Genomic DNA, 14,734 nt, shown 5'->3' with positions numbered 1-14,734 from the left:
ATGAAAAAGGTTCGGGCAAAAGTTAGGGATTAAAAATGAAAAGATTGTACACCCGGTAAGTTGAAAACCTGAAAGGGAAACTTAGGCAAAAATGGGTATCCCGGTGGATTGAAAACCCGAAAGGGCGATCCAGGCAAAAGTTAGGGATTAAGCGAATGGCTGCGTTCTGAGTAATTATAAATATCATCTCCTGTCGATAACCGGAAACTTCCGAAGGATGGGAAACAGTCCAATCGCCTTTTTCGGAAAGCTAATCATCTGGAGGATCTTGAAGACGAGCGAATCTTAGAAGAATTGGAACCCGATAGAAATCCATTTTACATTGCCATTAGATTAATTTCTGTTTTTCTCTGTTGTGTAATTACCTCTTTCCAGGGATTGCTTCCTAATGTAAATACCTATTCAGAGGCCACTCAATCAATAAAATCATGTTATTCAGTACATCTCTGTGTTCATTTCCATTTTACTGTTTTGTTTGCAAAAATGACGTCCGAATTTTTTATAAACATTGCATCATGAAACATAAGAGCTTTACAGGTACGTGCTTAATAAACATTGAAAATTGCTGTAAATTTTAAGTGCTTTGGATCATCTATTCAGAACAGGTACACTCGGGGCATTTCCTTAAGGTCCCCATCAAATGATCGCAGATGTTTTTCCTCAACAGTTGGAATTTGGTATCTTATCCCTGCAGAGCTGGTCCGAGCGTTGAACTCTTCAATCCCCGACAGACTCTCACTGCTGTACTTCCCCAAGCATTTGTTTCAGATTATACATTCACCAGTAGAGTCGACAGTGTCAGACTGTATATCCCCAGCGGAGTTGACAGTGTCAGACTGTATATCCCCAGCGGAGTTGACAGTGCCATACTGTATCTTCCCAGCAAAAGCGGTTGCTCCTCAGAGTTCGATGCCAGATCGATGATCTCGACGCTAGACCCATGGTCTCTTTCCTTGAACATGTTCGACTCATAAAGTTCGCGATCAAGTTTTTGGCGCCGTTGCCGGGGACTTTTATTTAGTCGATATCATAACTCTTCTGTTACGCTGTAGAGACTAAGGCTTATTTTTCCCTTTCTTTTCTTTCTTTCGTTGATTTGTATGCCACACACTCGCTCACAAGGCGAGCCGTTCTACTTACGAATCAACGATATCGAACTATATCTCCGAGTCTTACGACGAATTCGGGAATATCGTGCTGCAAACAATCTCCCTCCTGTTGAACTTCCTGATTTCAAAAATATTTTCCCTTCGATACCCGAGATGGCAGAACCAGCTCGTGCTCTTCGAGATTACGCCGCTCCATCGCAAGATGAGCCGCATTCGAGTATTGCTCCACCCGCAATCGAAGCAAACAACTTTGAACTTAAACCTTCACTGTTGCAGGCAGTGCAACAGAACCAATTCTCTGGAAATCCTACCGAGGATCCAAACCTTCATTTATCCATGTTTGTCCAATACGCTGATATTGTTAAAGCTAACGGTGTCACTTCAGAGGCAATTCGACTTCGTCTTTTTCCTTTCTCGTTAAGAGATAGCGCTAGAAGATGGCTTCAATCTCTTCCTTCCAACTCAGTCACCACATGGAACGAGTTGAAGAAAGTTTTTCATGCCCGATATTTTCCGCCGAGCAAAACAGCTATGTTAAGAGCCCAGATAAATGGATTTAAACAGAAAGATAACGAGTCTCTCTTCGAAGCATGGGAAAGATACAAAGACATGATGAGACTTTGTCCACACCATGGTTTAGAGGACTGGCTAGTAATTCATACCTTCTATAATGGTCTCCTGTACAACACGAGGTTAACAATAGACGCCGCCGCAGGTGGTGCACTAATGAACAAACCTTATGCTGACGCTTACCAACTTATCGAAAGCATAGCTCAAAACCACTATCAGTGGGGAAGCGAACGAACAATGGTAGAAAAACCTCAAACGAAAACTGGCATGTAAGAGATAAGTAACCTTGATCATGTTAATGCAAAAGTGGATGCTCTGGTCCAGAAAATTGAAAGTTTAAATGTATCACCTCCAGCCACCGTGGTTGCCATAACTCAGAACTGCGAAGTCTATGGAATCCAAGGTCACACTCCTGCAGATTGTCAACTCCTAACAGGAATCCAAGCGGAGCAAGTAAACTATGCTCAAGGAAGCCCCTACTCGCATACCTATAACTCAAATTGGAAGAATCATCCCAATTTTTCATATAAGAGTAATAATGCTTTATACGCACCTGGACAATCTCCAAATCAAGCCCCAGCTATACCTCCGGGATATCAGAAGCCGATCCCATCTACACCTAACAATAACGCCCCTAGGAAATCCAACTTGGAAATCATGATGGAAAACTTTATAGCTTCTCAACAGCAAACCAATAAAGATTTCTTAAACCAGAATGTACACACTGGCGAACAAATTAAACAACTAGCAAGTAAAGTAGATGCCCTGGCTAACCATAATAAAATGTTGGAAACGCAAATATCACAAGTAGCTCAACAACAAGCGCCTACTGCTGCCCCAACTGGTACATTTCCTGGACAACCCCAACCTAACCCAAGAAGCCACGCTCATGCAATTATACTGAGAAGTGGAACGGAAGTGGAAGGACCGTCTGACCCAAGGATAGAAAACCAAAACTCTAAAAAGTCAACTGAGGAGGAAAGTGAACCTAAGGAAAAGGAAGAGAGTAATAAGGAAACCGTAGAAAAGAAGGAACCTTATGTACCTCCACCACCTTATAAACCACCTATCCCTTACCCTCAAAGGCTTATTAAAACCAAAGATGCGGGCCAATTCAAAAAATTTGTTGACCTACTAAAACAATTAAACGTCACAATTCCGTTTACAGAAGCTATTACGCAGATGCCCTCATATGCCAAGTTCTTAAAAGAAATTCTTTCTAATAAAAGGAAACTTGAAGATAGCGAAACTGTTACACTCACCGCTGAATGTAGCGCTATAATCCAGAATATGCCTCCTAAACTTAAAGACCCAGGTAGTTTCTCTATACCCTGTCACATAGGAAAATTTGTCATTGACAAAGCCTTATGCGATTTAGGAGCCGGTATTAGTGTTATGCCTTTATCCATATGCAAGAGACTTGAAATGGGAGAATTAAGACCAACTAAAATGTCTGTGCAACTAGCAGATCGTTCCGTTAAATATCCTGTAGGAATTCTTGAAAACGTTCCAGTGCGCATAGGTCAATTCTACATTCCAACTGATTTTATAATTATGGATATTAGAGAAGATGAAGTTACACCCATTATACTGGGAAGACCGTTCTTAGCAACGGCCGGTGCAATCATAGACGTAAAACGAGGACGACTCACTTTTGAAGTAGGAGAAGAGAAAATTGAGTTCATTCTTTCCCAATTTTTGAAAGCACCTGCAATAGAAGATACATGTTACTTCATGGATATCATCGATGAATGCATAAAAGAAACAGAGTTAGAAAAAGACAAATCATCTGACTATCTTGTAGAAGACAAACTTAACCAATGTTTAGCAATAACACCGGACCCTATGCAATGCCTTAAGAAACCAACCCTAGACCTGAAAACACTTCCCAAAAATCTGAGATATGAATTCCTAGACTTAGAACTTGAACGACCAGTGATAGTTAATGCTGACCTAGGAAGACTCGAAACAGAAAAACTCCTGCATATCTTAAGAAAATATCCAACCGCACTAGGATACAACATCACCGATCTTAAAGGAATAAGTCCTTCTATTTGTATGCACCGCATCATGCTAGAAGAAGACTGTAAAACTTCTAGGGAACACCAGAGGAGACTAAACCCGATCCTGAGTGAGGTAGTGAAGAAGGAAATAACCAAGTTATTAGAGGCAGGTATCATATTCCCTATATCTGATAGCAAATGGGTTAGTCCTGTACACGTAGTACCAAAGAAAGGAGGTGTAACAGTCATTGAAAATGAAAAAGGAGAAACTATAACCAAACGAATTGAATCGGGATGGAGAATATGCATTGACTATAGGAAACTAAACAAAGCAACCCGAAAAGATCATTTCCCTTTACCATTCATTGACCAGATGTTAGAACGATTAGCAAAACATTCTCATTTCTGCTATCTAGACGGTTACTCAGGTTTCTTTCAAATACCAATTCACCCTGATGACCAAGAAAAGACAACGTTCACGTGTCCTTTTGGTACCTTCGCTTATAGACGAATGTCGTTTGGCTTGTGTAATGCTCCTGCAACCTTCCAAAGGTGCATGATGGCAATATTCGCCGATTTTCTAGAAAACATCATGGAAGTATTTATGGATGACTTTTCCGTATGCGGACAAAGCTTTGAAGAATGCCTTGAAAACCTAGAAAGAGTTCTAGAGCGATGTGTGAAAGTAAACCTAGTACTTAATTGGGAAAAATGTCACTTTATGGTACAAGAAGGAATTGTTTTAGGACACATCATCTCGAACAGAGGAATTGAAGTAGACAAATCCAAAATAGAGGTAATCGAAAACCTTCAACCCCCGAAAACTGTGAGAGAAGTACGAAGCTTCTTAGGACATGCTGGTTTTTACCGACGATTCATTAAAGACTTCTCTAAAATAACTAAACCTTTAACCGGGCTATTAATGAAAGATGCTGAATTCATATTCGATAATAGATGTTTAGAAGCATTTCAAACGCTTAAACAAGCACTGACCTCCGCGCCCATAATGCAGACACCAGATTGGAATGAACCATTCGAAATAATGTGTGATGCCAATGATTACGTTGTAGGTGCTGTTTTAGGGCAACGAAAAGATAAAAAGCTTCACGTTATATATTACGCAAGTAGAACTCTAGATGAAGCACAAATGAATTACGCCACAACCGAGAAAGAACTTCTAGCAGTAGTGTTTGCACTAGATAAATTTCGTTCTTACTTGGTCGGAGCCAAAATAATCATCTACACTGACCACGCTGCTATCAAATACCTCTTAACAAAAAAGGATGCTAAACCTAGACTCCTAAGGTGGATCCTGTTGCTACAAGAGTTCGATTTGGAAATCAAAGACAAGAAAGGAACTGAAAACGTAGTAGCAGATCACCTCTCGAGACTTGAGAACCTTGAACCGGAAAGAACATCGATTAACGATGATTTCTCGTACGATAAGCTTATAGCTACTTTGGAAGAAAATAACGCTGATAAACAGGTAGAAACCACCTTAGCTATATCTATTACACCGTGGTACGCTGACCTCGTCAATTATTTAGCTGCCGGAATAGTTCCACCTACTTTATCCTACCAGCAGAAGAAACGATTCTTCTATGACATAAAACACTATTACTGGGATGACCCCTTACTTTTTAAAAGAGGCCCCGATGGTATTTTTCGTCGGTGTATACCCGAAGAAGAGGTAGAAAATATAATCCAACACTGTCACTCCGCTCCTTATGGTGGACATGCAAGTACATCCAAGACCTGCTCTAAAATCCTACAAGCCGGTTTCTATTGGCCAAATATATGGAAGGATGTACATGCAGCTATTAAGAAATGTGACAGATGTCAACGCACAGGAAACATATCTAGACGTGATGAGATGCCACAAAAGGGCGTTTTGGAAGTAGAGATTTTCGACGTGTGGGGAATAGACTTCATGGGACCGTTTCCATCCTCTTTCGGTAACAAATACATACTCGTGGCAGTTGACTACGTATCAAAATGGATTGAAGCTATAGCTTCTCCAACAAACGACACACGGGTAGTAACTAGACTCTTTAAGAATATAATATTTCCAAGGTTTGGTTTCCCAAGAATAGTAGTCAGTGATGGTGGATCGCATTTCATATCCAAGGTACTCGAAAAACTACTGCTTAAGTATGGCGTAAGACATAGAGTAGCGACACCTTACTGTAACACCTCAAAATTTACCCTCCTCTCTTGGGACTAGCTTAACATATTGCATTGCATTTCTTAGGTCATTAGTCATTAGCATGTTGCATATCATATGGCTACATTGAGCAAGTCATCCTCCTAGGTCTTGATCAGAAGATAGAGAGGTTAAGATGCAAGCTAAGGTTTCATGGATTGATCATTAACCATCTGGGGATGTGTGCATCAATTAGGGTTTCATGGTTCCTCAAGGAGTTTGAGCTTGATCTTGGTTGAAATGGTACATCATCATCATCATGGTCTTGTCATCACCAAGAGATTGATCAGATACCTTGAGATTAGGGTTTTGACCTCTGGTCAACCCTGATCATCTGAATTGTGCCAATCAGGGCTTGTCAAGGAGATGAGGTTTTCAATGGATATGGGGATCATCATATGATTATATTAAGCTTATGGAAGCTAGGGTTTCATCATTGAGCCATTTCATCAGGAATTTGAGGCTCAGGTGGATCAATGCATGGCCAATTCATCTATCAGTCAGAAAAAGTCAACTGTGGTCAACTGTGCCTGAATTGATGGATTTGGAGGTGGGAGAGGGTTAGAGACACTTCATTCATGTCTAAAAAATTTTCATTTGACATTTCAAAGATCAAGAATGAAGAAAATAAAGTCAGATGGAAACTTTCCAAAAATAGAAAGTGACTTGTAATTGAAAATTGCCAAAAATGGAAAGTTTTTCTCCTCAAAATTACGTGTCCAAAAATGCTTCAAATGAAATTTTGTTCAACATGAAAGTTGTAGATCTTGCTCTCACCTTTCCAAAAAGTCTAAGAACATGAATTTCTCATTTGTGGTTGGCAAGTTATGGATTGATCATTGTCCAAAAAAGTTGATTTTCAAAGTGGCATAACTTTTGATTCACAAGGCCAAATTGAGTGAGGTTTCTTTGAGCAAACTCCATTTGACGTGTACTATCATGATCCATCATTACATTTCATCAAAACTCATCACATAAAAAGGCCATTTTTCAAGTGGACTTAATTTTAAAAAGTGGAGGAAAAAAGTGATTTTGCAAAATATTCATTGTTTTCACATGATTCCTTTTGCACTAGCTCACATACACCATTTGTAACTTGCTGCAACAAAGAAATTCCACTGTTACATTGGTTTGGCATAAGTGAGGGTGAATTGGTAATTGTCCATTTAGCATGAAAATGCATTTTCACTAATCCATTCCATTTTTCACTAATTGTGATTACTAACATCATTAACATAGCATATATAAACATAATCCTAACTGTTTTTTGATTAACCATAACAGAATTCAACATTCTAGATCTAGATCTCCAAAACCTCTTCACTTTCTCTCTCACTTTTTTTCCAAAATTTTGCATAAACATTGCATTGTTCTTCATCAATTCATCATTTACATGCATTATTGAAGCTAATTGAAGCAAGATTTCTTCATTTCCAAGCCAAATTTTGGACTGTTAAAGTGAGGTGCAACAATGGCAATTCAAGATTTCATCAAGATCGTGCGTAATTGAGCAACAAGACTTGTTCCATTCACCTATACAAGAGTCATAGCGCATCTGTTTTGCAATTTCAAGGCCAAAAACACGCAAATTCGCAACTGTCTTCAAATTAAGGTGATTTTTCGAATTCAATAATTCTTGAAATTGATTGATAATTTGGATAGATCTTTCTTAGTAGAAAATTCTGCAATTCGTTTCACTAAATTTGGTTGAGAAATGAGAGAGTTATGTTGATTTGAAGTTTCATGCATGATTATGTTTGGCTTCGATTCTCTTAATTTAGGAAGAATTAGGAAAAATTAATTATGGATTCATGATGTACGTTGAAAGACCTTTCCGTTGATATAAAGTTTGTCCAATTTGGTGGAGATTTGTTCTTGGACCTATGAATGTGTGAAGAACATGAAGAACATGAAGAAGACTTGAAAATATTTCCAGATTTCCATGCTAGATTCACATTTTCGGTACTGTTCATGAGGTAGAGTGTTTGTGCGCGCGTTGGGATTTAAAAACGGACACGCTTCGATTCCCCGCGCCAACACTTTCATTTTGGCTTTTGCAATTTATTTCCTTGCCTTCACATGACTTCACATGCCTTATTTCACATTTTTTTATTTTTTCATGACATTCAAAAATTCATATCTCCATAACCATAAATCCAATTGATGTGAAATTTTTTGCACCATGATCCTTGCCCTGTCTAGTATTTTTTGGTGATTTTTGTGGAAATTGTGCACGTGTAAATTTTGGCATGGCCTAGGGTTTGTATGAACATATGTTTGCTTGCACCTTGCTCACTCTTTTGCTCATACAATGATGATGCTTCATTAGAAATTCATGAAATTTTTTGTGCTTAAACTAGACTCATTCCTGGTCATTTTGATATGTGGTTTGTAATTTTTGAGTTCCTGGATTGAGAGATATGATATGATCTTTGGAGGTGTGACATTTTGTATCACACCATGTCTTGTGCATCTTCTTGATTTTATTTGCTATGCTTATTGAACTTGAATTGAGCTGGATTTTTGCATGAGGATACTTGTGAATGTTGAGAATGCATGTGAATGTTTCTTGAATCCATTTCCTATTTGATTGGGATTTTATTTGCTGTTTAGCCATTTGTGAACTTTTTGTGAGACATGTTTTTAATTGATTTGTGAAATTCTGGATATGTATTGGATGGACTTGAAATTTTGTGGAGTGATTTTAGACACATTGAAGTGTATCATGGTTTTGGTTTGGTGCATTTATCATGTTCCTACACTATTTTATGCTTGCTTGAAGTTGATACATGAAATTGTGCCTTGTTTGGACTTGTATAAGCATGACTTGACTTAGTGAATTTAATTTCCATACTTCCTCTTGTCCAAATAGCTTGAAATTTGATATGTTGCTCATTGAATGTGTTCTGTTTAAGCTTGAATTTTTTTTGGAATTTAATGAGTTGTTTTGGTATTGATATGATTGTGATCATTCTGTTTGCTCCAATGTGATTCCAAAGTGCATAGTTTGACATGTTTTGTTCATAAAATAGATTTGGTGCATAGTTTTGACGTGAGACCAATTGGACCTTATTCTTAATTGATTAATCTTGGTTTTGGTTAATTTTCACTTGCTGTTTTGAGTTTTTCACCTCCTTTTGACCCTAGGCTTGTCCTAGTGGTCTTGCTTCTCATGTTTGAGTTTGCTTTTCAGGTTGAAGAGCAATTGCTTTAAGGAGATTAATGCAAGTTGATTGAGTTTGGTTGATTGTTATGAACTAACTTGTTCTATTTTGTAGGATGCTTAGCTCACTTGCTTTGGGCTTGTGCTTTGCACATGTGATTGATTGTGTTGACTGTTGGTTTTTATCTGTTTGTTTTGACTTTGTGATTGGTATACTGATTATATTTGATTGATTTCAGGTACATTAGTTGCTAATAGTTCCTTGAGAACTTGCTTGTGTTGCTGCTTGGTTGTGTAAACCAATTGAGGTAGAATCACTAACTCCATGTAGTCTGGAAGACCTGGCCTGTTACTTGGCCAGGCACCTGTCTGAAGTCCTCCTTAAGAGGCAATGTTTGTGCTTGTTTATTTTTGTCCCCAAGCAGGAAAAGACCTTTGTTAAGGAAATTGGCAGACACAAGAGGTGTGTAGTCCACCTCCTGCTATTCTGTTGAGTCGTCCCTTGGCTCACATCACATGTTGACGCCTTGTGGACATTAACCCAAGATCAGTTGAGTCAGTGTCATAAGTGTAGAAGGGTTCCCACTTTCTGGACCCACACTTCTTTGTCTGAAGCTCTCCCTGGCCAGGGATAAGAGCTGTGAGGCATACCCCTCACTCACCTTTCATCTGGCTTCACCCTGACTCTCAATGTCAGGGTTAAGAGCTAACATCACCTGACACAGTTGTGTTGCTTTTGCAACTTAACCCTTGATTGAGCCCACCTTGTCTGGATATAGTGTGTGCTAATTGTGAATGTTTGATTTGTTTTGATTATGCTTGCATGCTTTGCTTTGCCTGTTTAGGATTAGCTTGCTGCCTGTGCAAGTTAGGATAGAAACCATAACATAGGGCAATGATGCATGATAACATCTAGGCTCGAGTCCAGCTCCCTAGTAGTGTGTCTCCCTTTGTATCTGGTTAGAATTTCTTTCCCGTTCAGGGGAACTACGTCGCCCTGATCCTCATACCAGATGAGGTACGTAGGCAGGAGACCGTGTGAGGTCTCTCCGGGCACCCTTTTCTTTTTTTGAGTGTGTTGTGCTTGCCAGCTATCAGGCTCGAGTTCCCGACTCCCTGTTAGTCTGTGTGTTCACCCTTTTTCTTTTTGTGTGTGTTTTGTTTGACAGTTGCTAGGCTCGAGTTCCCGACTCCTTAGTAACTTGTTGCTTGTTTCTTCTTGTGTGTGTAGGAAACGGATGTAAGCCCAGCCATTGGCATTCCGTATCCTCTTGTTGTGTGCTTGGAGTCCGGTATAAGTCCATCAAGTGGCATCTGGTTTCCAGTGTGGGTTTGTTTGGTTCGGAAGCCGATGTAAGTCCAACGATTGGCGTTCGGGTTCCATGTTTGCCTGAGTTTGTGTGTGTCTTGTTTCGGCGTGCGTGAGCCGAACTACGGCAGCTCTGATTCTCGTTCCAGACGAGATACGTAGGCATAGGATGCGATATCCTAGCGAGCCCTCTCCCCTTTTCCTCCACCTGTGTTGTTTTCAGTGTGTGTGATGTTTGTTTTAGCAACCTTTTTCTATCGTTAGAGCGTGGATCCCGTCGAGTACGACGGAGGCGTAGGGGTGCTAATACCTTCCCTTCGCATAACCGACTCCCGATCCCATTCTCTTTGGTTGTGAGACCATGCTTTTCCCAGGTTTACTTCGAGCGTTTCCTTTCCCTCTTTTGGGATAAATAACGCACGGTGGCGGCTCTGTGTTGTTTTGTTTCAGCCCACCGGTTGTTTTTCGCGGATGCGACACTTACCACCCTCAAACCAGTGGGCAAGTAGAAGTGTCTAACAGAGAAATCAAACAGATATTAGAGAAAACAGTCGCCACTTCAAGGAAAGACTGGTCATTGAAATTACCATAAGCTTTATGGGCTTACCGAACTGCTTACAAAACTCCCATAGGGACAACCCCATTTAAGCTCATTTATGGAAAATCCTGTCACCTCCCGGTAGAATTAGAACATAAAGCCTATTGGGCTATTAAAAATTTAAATTTAAACTATAAAGTCGCCGGTGAAAAGAGAATCCTTGATATAAGCGAATTAGAGGAACTCATAAGAGACGCTTACGAAAATGCCAGAATCTACAAGGAAAGAACAAAACAATGGCATGACAAGCGCATATCAAGGAAAATCTTCAAACAAGGCGATACAGTTCTTTTATTTAACTCTAGGCTAAAGTTATTCCCGGGAAAACTACGATCTAGATGGTCAGGTCCTTTTCAAATCACCAATGTTTTTCCCAGTGGAGCAGTAGAAATTAAAGGCAAATCTATGGAACCATTTACCGTAAACGGGCAACGTCTAAAACATTATCACTATGCAGAAAACAATGAAGATTCGCAAGTCTTGCACTTAGACGAAATGCCTCCAGAACTTATAGATTATAATTGATAATTTTTATGTCGAGCTTGCGACATTAAACAAAGCGCTTAGTGGGAGACAACCCACAAATATTTTATTTTTTTCTATTATTATTTTCTATTTCTTCCTTAATTATTCTTTTAATTTTTGTTTAGTATTCATTCTTAATTTATTTTTATTTATTAAAAACTTTTCTCTTCTTCTTTCGGCATTTGGCCAAATCCTGACTAAAACTCTTGTTTTTCTTTTCTCTAGCTAACACTAACCTGATGGGACAAATTGATCGTATGGGTATCAAATTCAGAGGAACAGCTCAGAAACAAAAGTTTGAGGAACTAGCCACGAGAGAGATGCTACCTAGTCTGTATGCTGATGACTGGGCAATGACTGCCCTTGGACTAAGAGAAAGTGTCCTGTATTTGCTGAGTCAGATAGGGTGGGAAACCTCTCCTATTCGTAGACAATTTGTCACTTACCGGAGACTGACTCTAGAATTCCTTAGTTCTCTGATCTATCTACCCAGCCATGGAAAAGGAATAAGCAGAGGTTTTATTCAGTTCAGAATGTTTAACATGGAGTACCAATTTAATATTCAAGACTTTACCAACCTTTTAGGTTTCCCTACCTCCTTTGACACATTCACAGTGAGCCAAGAAGAACTTTTTGAATATAGAGAACTTGAACACTTTTGGGGTAACTTGACTGGAAATGACGATCCCGAGGAACATGAGTTTCTCTCTGGAAACATACATAACCCGGCCTTTCGTTATTTTCATAAGATCCTGACCCACACCTTATTTGGGAAGAAGCCAAACAGTACCACAGTTTCACGTGATGAACTCTTCATCATATTTTGTGCTTCCCAGAACCGTCCAGTAAACGGTGCCACTTTTATGTTGGCAAATTTAGACCACCTTATCCAAGATGAACGAGCACCAATTCGAATAGGCGGTTTGATAACCATGATTGGTAATGCTATCGGATTACATTAGCCTATGCTTGACTTAAGCCCTTTTTGTGGCATTACGACTATGAGTATACCCTTCCTCTTCAACACTATGTTTATAGCAAACCTAGGATCTGAAGAGTTTGAGCTTATAATTAATAACCAAGTTCTTTGCCTATTCACCATGCCCAATCCTAGGACTAGCGTCCATAACCGCAATAACTGGCTCTACAATCTGAACGAAACCCCCTCTCCTGCTAGATCCACTGAATCCATCCAGGACTATGAAATTTGTGATGACCAGATTCCTTATGCTGAATCAGACCCTCAGACACCATCTGGTTATTATGATATTGATCCTCCTCCTCAACCTATTCAGACCGAAGAATCGGCAATACCCGATCTTAGACATCATATGCCCGGAACTGATTATAACACCGCCATTGAAGCTTTGATGTCAGAACAAGACGCCCTCAGAGAAGAGTTCGCTAACATGAGACACGAATTTCTGGGATACATGAACAGCATGACAAATCAGTTTCACGAGTTGCTATACCGTGTTAACTCCTTTGTTCCTCCGGCCAGAGATCATGCAGATGGATAGAAGTCGTTTTTCTTAGTTATTTAGTTTTAGTTAGTTTTATTATTTAATGTTATTTCAAATTATGTTCGTATTTGTTTCTCTTTCGCATTTTTGTTTTTTTTTTCCAATGTTACATTATGATTATTTTATGAAGCTATTGAATTATCCTATTTTATTATGAATTATGCAATATCTATCAAAAATACTCTCTACTGTTGCTGCCTACATAACTTATTAAAGAAAAATATAATTATGCACTATTATACAAAGTAGAATAGCATGCAGGGAAATTTAAATAGCAGAATAAAATAATCTGAAGCAAAACAAAATAAATAATAAAGATAAATTACCAAAATCATTATGAAGAACGCAAGCAGAAACCATGCCAATATGACTGTGTGACGAGCGTCACACAATCTATCACGGACGTCACGCCAAGTGCTTGTGACGCCCGTCATGCCCCTGTAACGAGCGTAACACCCTTCTGACTAGGTGAACGTTACAAATCCGTTGGAGACGACCGTTACACCTCTTCACCTTTTTACCTTCCCCATTTATTCACATTTACCCACATTTATTTACTTTTCAACCATTCCCTTTCCAACTTCAAACTTTTTCCTATAAATACCCACCATACCTTTCTTCCTACATCACAACTATTTTATACAATCAAATATATTTCTTTTCTTTCCTAATTACTTCTTCCAACTCATTCATAAGTATGGCGGGAAATCAAAATTTCGGAAATATCATCTTCCGATCCGAAGATGATAATTATCAAAGGGAGCAGTTCGAGCGTTTCCAACAACGAGGTGTCACCTCTACCAGGTATCCTGATTTAACTTGTTTACAAGAATTAGGATTACTTCAAGGTATAGAATGGATGCTCCGTCTTGCTGATTTAACCTTTCTATGCACGCATAATCAACCCACCTACCCATCCCTAACCTTAGAATTTTTAAGTTCCTATGCGTACAACACTCCCACCGGTGAAGACGAATTCTTAACCGGTACCGCAACCTTCCGTATGTTCAACACCGAATACTCCCTATCCCAAAACCAATTGAGCACCATGCTATAATTCCCCATAGAAGGTCAAGTCTACCCCAGAATCCCTCCAAACTTAAACTGGAACACAGTTGCCGCTTTCGACCTCTTTAGGAAAATATCCGGTGTAGATGCCAACAACTGGGAAGAGCTCCTTGTTTCCCATATACATAACCCAACTATCCGGTACTTTATCCGCATCCTACAAAACACAGTTTTTGGAAGACCGAACAACAGCAAGGTCAACGCAAAGGAGTTATTCTTCCTCGAATGCGTCTTCGAACCGAATGCTAAGGTAAATGCCGCCTCCTTCCTATTTCATCATATCCGCACCTTATGTGCTAGAGGCAGTCAACCTTTTGTAATTGGTGGATTAATCACCACCATAGCACTTGGCTTAAACCTAGGGGACCGACTCCAAACTTTAGAATCTTTACCTCCCCTCTTTATGGACATAAGCTACTGTCGGTCCAGCCGCCTAATAAAGAACAGAGTAGGCGGAAAATATTATCTTATGGTGAATAACCAGGCAGTCCCAAGCATTGTTCTACCCAACATTGCCCTAACAGATGTCACCAACCCCAACCGCCACCTCTATGATCTGAATGCTCCCGAAGCTACCGAGCCTTCACATACAAACCCGTCTACCAACGAGTTCGAAGAAATGGAGCAAGGTGATCATGCTCCTGCACAACAATCAGTCCCGCT

The 14,734-nt window shown here is 39.6% G+C and overlaps 1 non-coding gene across 1 annotated transcript; it reads right to left on the bottom strand.

The window, feature by feature from the left end:
* Positions 1-1,640: 1,640 nt before the first annotated feature.
* LOC127133278 (small nucleolar RNA R71) lies at positions 1,641-1,747 on the bottom strand. Its single transcript, XR_007807265.1, has one exon. It is a non-coding gene; the product is annotated as a small nucleolar RNA R71 (small nucleolar RNA).
* Positions 1,748-14,734: the final 12,987 nt, after the last annotated feature.

The sequence above is a fragment of the Lathyrus oleraceus genome, chromosome 3, assembly GCF_024323335.1.
Source record: "Lathyrus oleraceus cultivar Zhongwan6 chromosome 3, CAAS_Psat_ZW6_1.0, whole genome shotgun sequence".
NCBI classification, from domain to species: domain Eukaryota; kingdom Viridiplantae; phylum Streptophyta; class Magnoliopsida; order Fabales; family Fabaceae; genus Lathyrus; species Lathyrus oleraceus.
This window is presented reverse-complemented; position numbering and strand designations above follow the sequence as displayed.